Source organism: Sciurus vulgaris, assembly GCF_902686455.1.
Source record: "Sciurus vulgaris genome assembly, contig: HiC_scaffold_455_arrow_ctg1, whole genome shotgun sequence".
NCBI lineage: Eukaryota > Metazoa > Chordata > Mammalia > Rodentia > Sciuridae > Sciurus > Sciurus vulgaris.
In genome coordinates, this window is record NW_027632581.1 from 967 (window position 1) to 10450 (window position 9484).

A 9484-nucleotide genomic window follows, 5' to 3' on the forward strand; every position below is an offset into this window, starting at 1 on the left:
AAGAATAATGGTTGCATAGACTTTAACTTGATAATGAGATATATATAAAGAAAGATTGCTGGCATAACTCTTTAGATCTGCATCTCCATCAGAGGGCAGAGCTCCACCTGATCCCAGCTTAATCTTCAAGGTCTGTGTCTGTGAATATTTTCCAATCCCCCTCACCCCTGGCTGGACCAGGGAGTTTGGTTGCACTGGTTAAGACAGTTGGTGGCCCATATGGATCCAGACACAGGGTAACTTTCTTCAGCCATTAGAATAGGGGACACTCCTGGAGGTGCATCTTATAAGTCTAAAAATTCCTCAAAGGTAAGAAGATCAGGGGAGTGAGTCAGAGTCAGGTATAAAATATGGGAAATATAGGATCCAAAGAAAGGGATCATTATGTGTCTGTCCTTAGAGATCTGCATAGGAAGAGCGATAGTTCAGTTAGACAAGCACAACTGTTAGAATTTATAAACTTTACTACTAAAACTCTGTCCCACTGTTGGTGAAGTCTCAAAATGGCTTTAGCAAGACTCCCTTGCTTTGCTTAGAAAACTGGCAGAAAATGTTATGAGAATGCCCTAAATGTTGCTTTTATTGTGTAGTCATGGCTGGGGATTCACTATGTTGTGGTTAGTCAATGCTAGAAACATTCTGATTCAGTGTATATACACATAGTCAGAAACATTAACTTTGGAGCATGTACATTTACCTTTATATGATGTATTTTCAGTGTGGTTTCTTTGTACTTTATGTAAATGGTCCTATGAAAAGGGCTATGTCTGTGTTTACATCAGTTTTTTCTCTGCTGTGACTAAAAGACTTGATCAGACCAACTTTAAAGTAGGGAAATTTTATTTGAGGGTTCACAGTTTGAGATGTCAGTCCATGGAGAGCTGGCCCATTGTTTGGGCATTGAGATGAGGTTAAATATCATGGAAGAAGTGTGTGGTGTAGGAAAGTGGCTAATATGAATGAAGCAGAAAGAGAAACTCACTCATCAGATACACAATATATACCAAAAACACATGACTCCGATGAAACATCTCCTCCATTAACACACTTCCTGCCTTCAGTTACCACTCAGTTAATCCCATAAGGGGAATAATTTATCAATTCGATTGGAGGGTAAGAAGGACTTTCTGAATTATTTGGTTGTTTCTCAAAGAAGGGAGGAGGAAATGTCCCTAAAGTGAGTATGTACAGCACAGCACTTTCAAGTGTGTAAGAAGGTCTCTTGATTTAATTAGGGAGGGATTACTTAGATGTGTAGGGAAGTGTGTTTGTGGTGAGTAGAAAAGGTTCTCAGAGGTGTAAAAGTGGCTTCTTTTCATTGTGTAGTGAGGTCTCTCTAAGGCATATATAAAGGGCCTTCTGAATGGTGTGGGAGGGCTCCTTTAAGTATGTGCGAGGGCCCACTGTAGTTAGTTGGAAAGGCTCACAGAGGTGGCTATGATATGAGGAAGGAGAACACCGAATTGCAATGGGAGTTTTCTTAGAGGATAGTAGAGGAAATCTCTGTGGTGTTTAGGGAGGCCAGTCAAAAAAGAATCATGAGAACTCTCAGGTGTCTAGGTGTAGCCTTTGGAAGTAAGTAGGGAGGGCTCTTTGTTGAGCAGTGAGTTCAATCTGAGATGTTTGGTTAGGGTTTGCTGAGGTGTGTATATAGGATTTGGAAAGGAGTATGATGTGTACTCACTTAGCTCTCTAGGGATTTCTCTCTGAAATGTGTAGGTACGGATAGTTATATGAGAAGTAAAGGCTTTTTTATGTGTCAACAATGCACTCTTATGTTTACAGGGTGGGCTCCTTGACATTTGTAGTGAGAGTCCTCTGGTCTGTGTAGTGTGACCTTGATGAAGTATTTAGGAGGATTCCATGATGTTTGTCTGAGTGTTCTTTACATTTCTGGGAAGGACCCCTGAGGTGATTTGGGAGGGATCACAGAGTTACATAGATATGGAGCTCCGTGAATGATAGCAAGAAATCAGTGAGTTGTTTGCAGAGGGCTGTTTGATGTGAGTAGTAAACCCTCACTGAATTGAGAGGAGAGGACAAACTGATGTTGATGGGAGGGCACTATGAGTTCAGGGTTATGGTTGGACCTAGGGTAAGTTTTAGGTTCTGGATCAGGGTAAGCATTTGTGGTGTATAGAAAGAGCCATTGTTGTGAGTTGAAAGACTTCTCTGTGGTGTGTATTGAGGGTTCTCAAAAGTGCATACATATGAGGTTCACCTCCCGATCATCTGACAACAGTCAGCAAACTGATCGCCCACCGCCAGTGGAGCACCAGCTGCCTGCCATTGCCTGGAAGCTCACTGTTTACAGTACCTGCAGGTTTGATTACACGTGGCTGCTGCCATTTTGAGACAACAGCCAGGCCCCATAAGAACCCTGGCTGGACTGACTGAGCCCCGTCTCCAGGATCCCTCAGGCCAACCTATCACTCCCTGCCTCTGGGGCCCTGATATCGACTGACTGCTCCCTGCTGCCAGGACCCCCAGACCAACTGACTGCACTCTATAAACAGGACCCCAGAGCGACTGATTGCACAAGGCCTCCAGGATCCCACATCCACACCAAACACACCCGAACAACAGGACCCCTGCTTCACCAACCGCATCCCGCCTCCAGGACCTCCAGCTGAAAACCTCCACAACCTGAGCTACAGCTCCCCATATGCCAACACATTTGGAAGCCAGAGTGGCCATCTTGGATAATCCTGGAAGCCATAGCTCCGATCTTAAGGTGGAGCAAATCCCATCCTGACATGTCTGCTGGAGGCTTGAAGCTCATTGTCAGGTGCCTCTCATGCATCAGGCTACTGAACACTGGGAGGTTTCATGACTATATGACTGTTATACTGTAGATTTTCTTTTTTATCTTTATTGAAAAAAATTAAGATTTTATTTCTTTACCTTTCTTGCTCTCTTTTCCTTTTGTTTACCTGTTCCCTCAGAGTCTCTTTCTCCATTTTTGCATGCTAATATCCAATTTCTTTTGATTACACTCTCACCCTTTCTATTATCTAGAACTTCTGTATATTCTTTTCTTATCCCATTAACAGCCACATTCTACATCACTCTGCATCCTCTTTGTCCTCCTTTAGAAACTGCAGACCTTATTGAAAATCTGTTTGTTTTACCAAAGATAATATTTGAACTTATTCTGTTTATTATGACAATTTTGTTATTGTTCTCATAGGGACTATTTGGTCTAGGATTGCATACTGTCTAAATTGGGCAAGGCTAATATTGATCTTCCCTTAAAGAAAGGGTTTGGGAAACCTATAGGGCCACTCTAAGCCTATAGGAGGGAATCTGCAATACCGCAGATCTGCACTGCTAGAGAGAAAGATACATGAACAACATGAAAAAACAAGGGAAGAAAATGATCCAAACAAATCTAGATTCTATATTAATAGAATCCAATGACAGTATGTTAGAAGAAATGTCAGAAAAGGAATTCAGATTATACATAATTAAGATGATTCATGAAGCAAAGGATGAGATTAGAGAACAAATTCAGGCAATGAATGATAATATCAATAAGCTGAAAGAGCACCTGCAGGAAGCAAAAGATCATTTCAACAAAGAGATAGAGATTCTTAAAAAAAAAATGGAAATCCTTGAAATGAAGAAATCAATAAAACAAATAAAAAAACTCAATGGAAAGCATCACCAAAAACTAGAGCACTTGGAAGACAGAACCTCAGACACTGAAGACAAAATATTTAATCTTGAAAATAAAGTTGCCCAAACAGAGAAGGTGGTAAGAAATCATGAACAGAATCTCCAAGAACTATGGGACATCATGAAAAGACCAAATTTAAGAATTATTGGGATGGAGGAAGGCACAGAGATACAAACCAAAGGAATGAACAACCTATTCAATGAAATAATATCAGAAAATTCCCCAAACCTGAAGAGTGAAATGGAAAATCAAATATAAGAGGCTTACAGAACACCAAATGCACAAAATCACAACAGATCCACACCAAGGAACATTATAATGAAAATGACTAACATGCAAAATAAAGAGGATTTTGATGGTCACGAGGAAAAAGCATCAGATTACGTATAGGAGGAGACCAATACAGATAGGAGCCAACTTCTCAACTCAGACTCGAAAAGCTAGAAGGGCCTGGAACAACATATTTCAAGCTCTGAAAGAACATGTTTGCAAACCAAGAATCCTATGCCCAGCAAAACTAACCTTCAGATTTGAAGATGAAATAAAATCCATTCATGAAAAACAAAAGTTAAAACAATTTACAAATAGAAAGCCTGCACTACAGAATGTTCTCAACAAAATATTCCATGAGGAGGAAATGAAAAATACCCATGAAGGTCAGCAGAGGGAGAAACTACCTTAGAGAAAAACCACTCAAAGGAGAAATCAAGCCAACTTAAAAACTAAAAATAACCCAAATGACTGGGAATACAAATCATATCTCAATAATAACTCTGAATGTTAATGGCCCAAATTCATCAATCAAAAGACATAGACTGGCAGAATGGATGAAAAATAAAGATCCAACAATATGCTGCCTGCAAAAAACTCATCTCATAGAAAAAGGCATCCACAGACTAAAGGTGAAAGGATGGGAAAATATGTACCATGCACCTAGAGTCAGTAAAAAAGCAGAGGTTTCCATCCTTATATCAGATAAAGTGGACTTCAAGCCAAAGTTAGTCAGAAGGGATAAAGAAGGACTTTTCATACTGCTTAAGGGAATAATAAATCAGGAAGATATAACGATAGTAAATATTTATGCCCCAAACAGTGGTACATCCCTGTACATCAAACAAATCCTTCTCAATTTTAGAAATCACATAGAACACAGCACAATAATTGTTGTGACTTTAACACACCACTGTCACCACTAGATAGATCTTCCAAACAAAATCCAACAAAAGAAACCATAGAACTCAATAACACAATCAATAACGTAGACTTAATAGACATATAGAGAATATTCCATCCATCAATGAGCGGATTCACTTTCTTCTCAGCAGCACATGGAACCTTCTCAAAAATAGACCATATGTTATGCCACAAAGCAGCCATTAGGAAATGCAAAATATGGAGATACTGCCTTGTGTTTTATCAGATCATAATGGACTAAGAATAGAAATCAATGACACAATAAAAATCAGAAAGTACTCCAAAACCTGGACACTAATTAATATGCTATTGAATGAAACATGGATAAGAAAAAACATCAGGGAGGAGATAAAAACATTCAATGAGAATGACGATACAACATATCAAAATCACTGGGACACTTGAAAGCAGTATTAAGAGGAGAATTCATTGCATGGAGCACATTCCAGAAGAGAATGAAAAGTCAACAACTAAATTACCTAACATTACAGCTCAAAGCTCTAGAAAAAGAAGAACAGAATGACAGCAAATGTAGTAGAAGACAGGAAATAATTAAAATCAGAGCTGAAATCAATGAAATTGAAAGAAAAGAAACAATTCAAGAAATCGACAAAACAAAAAATTGGTTCTTTGAAAAAGTAAACAAAATAGACAAACCCTTAGCCACACTAACAAAGAGAAGGAGAGAGAAAACGCAAATTACTAAAATTCATGATGAGAAAGAAAATATCATGACAGACACCACCAAGATACAGAACATAATGAGAAGCTACTTTGAAAATCTGTATGCCAATGAAATAGAAACTACCAAAGACATTGAAAAATTTCTAGAGACATATGATCCCCCCAAACCGAACCAGGAGGACATACACAATTTAAACAGATCAATATCAAGCAATAAAATATAAGTCATGAGGGATCGCGGGGCGCGCCGCTGCTGCCGCTGCTCCGCTCGGTTCCCTCTCCTAGGCAGCGGCGGGACCCGCGACCGCGGCGGGCGGCGGAGGAGCGGGAGCGGGGAGCTGCGGTCCGCGAGAGTTGGGCAGGGGAGCGCCCGCGCCTCCGCGGCGTCATGGGTCGCCTTCCCGGGCCTCAGCGGGCACCAGCCGCAGGAACCCCCAGGCCTCCTCGCCGCCGAGCCTGAGCGACCCCCGAGTTCTCAGGTTCCCCCTCCCTCCTCCCTATTTTTTCCTGCTTTCGCCGCCGCTACCGCTTGTGCTCCCCGTTATGGCAACAGAGCCGCCATCCCCCCTCCGGCTTGAGTCGCCAGGCCCCCCAGAGATGCGGACCCCACCTGTGTGCGATGCCACCCCCGAAGGCACCCCGCAGCCAGCGAGTGGCAGGCTGCGTTTCCTCAACGGCTGCGTGCCTCTGTCGCATCATTGGCCGGGCACATGTACGGAAAGGACAAAGTGGGTATACTACAACACCCAGATGGCACAGTTTTGAAACAGTTACAGCCACCTCCAAGGGGCCCGAGAGAGCTGGAATTTTATAATATGGTTTATGCTGCTGATTGTAGTGATGGTGTTCTTCTAGAGCTACGAAAATATTTGCCGAAATATTATGGCATCTGGTCACCTCCCACTGCATCAAATGATTTATACCTAAAACTGGAAGATGTGACCCATAAATTTAGTAAGCCTTGTATAATGAATGTAAAGATCGGGCGAAAAAGTTATGATCCATTTGCCTCATCTGAGAAGATTCAGCAACAGGTCAGCAAGTACCCATTAATGGAAGAGATTGGGTTCTTGGTGCTTGGCATGAGGGTTTATCATGTTCATTCTGATAGCTATGAGACACAAAATCAGCACTATGGAAGAAGTTTAACAAAAGAAACTATAAAAGATGGAGTCTCCAAGTTTTTTCATAATGGGTTCTGCCTAAGAAAAGATGCTATTGCTGCCAGTATTCAGAAGATTGAGAAAATTCTCCAGTGATTTGAAAGCCAGAAGCAGCTTAGCTTTTATGCAAGTTCGTTACTGTTTGTTTATGAAGGTTCATCTCAGCCAACCACTACAAAATCAAATGACAGAACTTTGGCAGAAAAGTTTTTGTCCAAAGGACAATTGTCAGACACCGAGTTACTAGAGTATAACAATAACTTTCGTGTGTTAAGTTCCACAGCAAATGGAAAAATAGAGGCTTCAGTTGGCAAAAGCTTATCCAAGATGTATGCTTGTCACAGAAAAATGTATTCAAAAAAACATCACAGTCAGACTTCATTGAAAGTTGAAAATATGGAGCAAGACAATGGGTGGAAAAGCATGTCACAGGAACATTTAAATGGAAATGTACTTTCCCAACTGGAAAAAGTTTTTTACCATTTTCCCACTGCTTGCCAAGAGATTGCGGAAGTAGAAGTGCGAATGATAGATTTTGCTCATGTGTTCCCTAGCAACACAATAGATGAGAGATATGTTTATGGTCTAAAGCATTTAATTACTGAACTTCGAAGTATTTTAGACAATTGAATCTTTTGCTGCAGTCTTTTTAAGGGGTGAACAAATCATAATGAAGAGCAGCAGTCATTATCTCTGCACCTGTAATGCTGTGTAAAAACTTTGTATTGTGAGTCATCATTTTATTTGTCTTTATACTTTTGGTAGAAAGATTAACTTTTTTATAATCTTACTCAGGAATACTAATTTGTTCATTAGAAAACTATGAAGAATAAAGAAACAGGAATGTTAAGCAGGGAATGTGGTGGTACATGGCCTAAACATCTATTTGGCTCAAGCAAAATGGAAACCATTTTTCAGTAAGTAAGAGTTTATTTAGCTTTCTGTAGCCAATGTATCATGAAATCTGTCCACCCAACCTTGAAAATGAGCCATACTAACCTATTGCATAATTAGAACCCTCAAAATCTAGGAAGCACAGGTTGATATTCTTAGTATTGCTACGTATGAAGTTATTAAAACTGGAGAAAATTCTACTTCAGAAATAAGTACCATTTAGGTTTTATATTAAAAGTTCAGACCAGCATATCAAAAGGTGCTTCTTAGTGAAATGATGTAGAAATGTTGCATTCCAAAAGCAGGTTTTCCTTTTAATTTCATTTATCTATGGAATACAAAATAGTATACTTTGTGAAATATAAAATGGAAATGAACAACAACAACAACAAAAATACCTTGAAATTAAAGGCACTGATGATTCTTACCAGAGTCAGAAGAGAGAAATTATTTGTAAGAAACAAAATATTTTTCTTTTAAATTCTTTTATCGCAAGTTCTTTTATGGCAAAATTGGAATCTATATTTACTACATTGTGAGAAGGTATTACATAATATAGAAGGTATACATGTAATACCTTTTTCTTAAACAGAGGCTTCAAAGAGGTGGATGGTTGAAACTATTTTTCCTCTAAACAATATTTTAGAGTGTTTTCCTTTTAAATTTCATTTATTTATGTGTTCCCATTTAGTTAAGCAGTAGTATAAATGTTTGTTGCTAAATACAGTGTTTCTCAGAATTTGGTTAAGCAGTGAAAAACCATCTAATCATGTAAGTGTTTTCAAAATACTTTGTGTAAATTAGTGCATCTTATAGGGTTTGGTGCATATCTGAATCTTCTGTTTCACTATTATAACTGTTTTAGACCATATCCAAAGAGAAATTAATTTTATTGGGAGCAGAGGCAAAAACAGATTTGTAAATATAATCTTTGTTTCACACACACACACACACACCACCTTTTTAAAAATAACTAGGTATTTTTCATTGAAAACTTGTAAGACTTTGAAATTAAATTTGCAAATACATTTAGTGTTAATGCTTTCAGAGCATTTTGACTCAATAGTAGCACATCTGACAGTTGAGCAGTTTTGCTATATTCCTGGAACACATTTTGGAGTTATGAATTGTTAAGATCTTTTCCTCCTCTTTTCACCTCAGAATTACAAGTTAAACTTTTAAATCCAATTGCCATTTTTATGTGGTATGGAGGAAATTTTGTTTATCTTACCTTCCCAACTCTAAGGGTACTTTCAAATATCTGAGTCCAAACAAAGATACCAGATAAATGTTTTATGAATTCTATACTTAGCAAATCTATTAAACTGGCATAACTTTATATGCATTTTGTTATTTTTATTTAGAATTAGTGTAAAATATTTTTCCACTTCCAAGTGAGTATTGGCTGTAGTTTTTGTTTTTGTAGGTATGAATTCAAATCTTAATTAATAGTAAACTTTTTAAAATTTACCTGTTTTTCTTACAATATGGACTTTTGTTGTTGTTGTTGTTACTTGGTTAGTGTTCAGTACATCTTAAGCTCAGATAAATAAACACTATGTTGAATCTTCAGAGGATTTTTTGTATGGGATGGTGTCAGCCTATGTACATTAAATTAAATAAATTTAAGTATTATCAGATTATTTGCACATTTTAGTTCAATAAAGCCTGAATCAGCTGTTCCAGATTTTCTTTATCTGTATTTGGAAATAGAGTTTTGTAAAATCAGTGTCTTGTCTTTCTGATACAATAGATCATGTTTTGTTTTAATAAAACAAGAAGTGCTTTTATCTTTGTTTTTCAGGAAAGGGATTAACATTTAATTCTTTTTGTTTACATTTTTTATCACTGTTACCCAATACCCATTTTA

The 9484-nt window shown here is 38.4% G+C and overlaps 1 pseudogene across 1 annotated transcript; it reads left to right on the top strand.

The window, feature by feature from the left end:
• Positions 1–6042: 6042 nt before the first annotated feature.
• On the top strand, positions 6043–8923 carry LOC306652695 (inositol polyphosphate multikinase-like; annotated as a pseudogene). Its single transcript has one exon. The product of its transcript is annotated as an inositol polyphosphate multikinase-like (transcript).
• The last annotated feature ends 561 nt before the right edge of the window (positions 8924–9484 follow it).